Below are 1,367 nucleotides of genomic sequence, written 5' to 3'. Positions count from 1 at the left end.
AAGAAACGCATAATACTCGCCTCCGTGTCTTTAATAAAATTAAGACTTTCTGTCATAGTACTAGGAAAATCTACATTATGTCAGGTCCTGAGTTACCCTGATGAGGAGAGAGGTGAACAACTGAATGGGGGAAATGCAAATTGTGTGGGGTTTCATTTAATAAAGTAACTGACATGCAGGGATCTATAACACAGAGATAGACTCCACACATGAAACCCTCAGAAAAGATTGGGTGTCATTCTTACACTGGTGAATGGAGATGCCCAGTTTTAGTACCAAATCTCCAGCAGCTCGATGGGCCTGGTAAATAACATAAGTAGCAGTAATTATCTCTGTGGAGTGCTGCAAGACATAGTATGTGCAACAGAGTTAGAAGATTAAATGTGAACAAACTATCAAGGACCAGAAAGAAAAAAACAAGAACTTGTCCAGGACTCAGCCACCTATGGTGATGTCAAAGGAGCAGAGTGAAATTACTGCCATGGGGTTGCCTGTGTCAAAGGAGGTCAGCGGTCTTGTAATAGTAGTTTCATACTCATTTGCTTCCTCTTTATACAGTAACTGCTGTGCACCTTTCAAATACAAAATTATAAAAACTACATTATTAGATAGTGATATCAGAACAACACTAATAAGGCAGTAAGAATAGTGCTCCTTAATAATTGTACTGTATAATGGTCAACATGCTAAAGAAGCTTTGAGATTTAGATCAAACATAATTGTTCATGTTCTCACAGATGTTAATTTATATTTGTATTCCTATTTTCCAATATGGAACTTATTTTAAAAATGCATAACTTTCTTCACATACCAATCTCTTTATTCAGAAATATGTAACAACAAATTATTGACTATGCTTTTCATGTTATGAAGGGATTTAATAGCTTTCATGGACTGATGCCTCCTGCCAAGGACCATAACTTGCAGTACCAAGGCATTGGAGATTACATTTACTACCGTGAACTACACAGAGAGGAGCAAAACATAGACTTCCAGATCACTCTCATCATGCAATTTATGAGGTAATTATGATGTTTGAAAAAAGCGCTCCTAAAATCAGAGGAAAATGTTTAGACATTCGGTAAGATTAAGGGCCTCATTCGCCAGGGATAAAGTGGCGTTCGTACCACCAACAGGCTGGCGGAATAAAATACCACATTTTGACCGCAGCGGTACCGCCGTGGTCACACCGCCGGGACCGGCGGTATACTGCCATGGGGGTCCCGGCAGTCACAATCCGCCAGGGCAGCGCTGCAAGCCACGCTGCCCTTGGGATTTTGACTCCCCTTACCGCCAGCCTTTCCATGGCGGTAGACACCGCCATGGAAAGGCTGGCGGTAAGGGGACTCGTGGGCCCCTGGGGGCCC

Source organism: Pleurodeles waltl, chromosome 3_1 (assembly GCF_031143425.1).
Source record: "Pleurodeles waltl isolate 20211129_DDA chromosome 3_1, aPleWal1.hap1.20221129, whole genome shotgun sequence".
NCBI classification, from domain to species: domain Eukaryota; kingdom Metazoa; phylum Chordata; class Amphibia; order Caudata; family Salamandridae; genus Pleurodeles; species Pleurodeles waltl.
The sequence above is the reverse complement of the archived record's forward strand: the minus strand, read 5'-3'. Positions refer to the sequence as shown.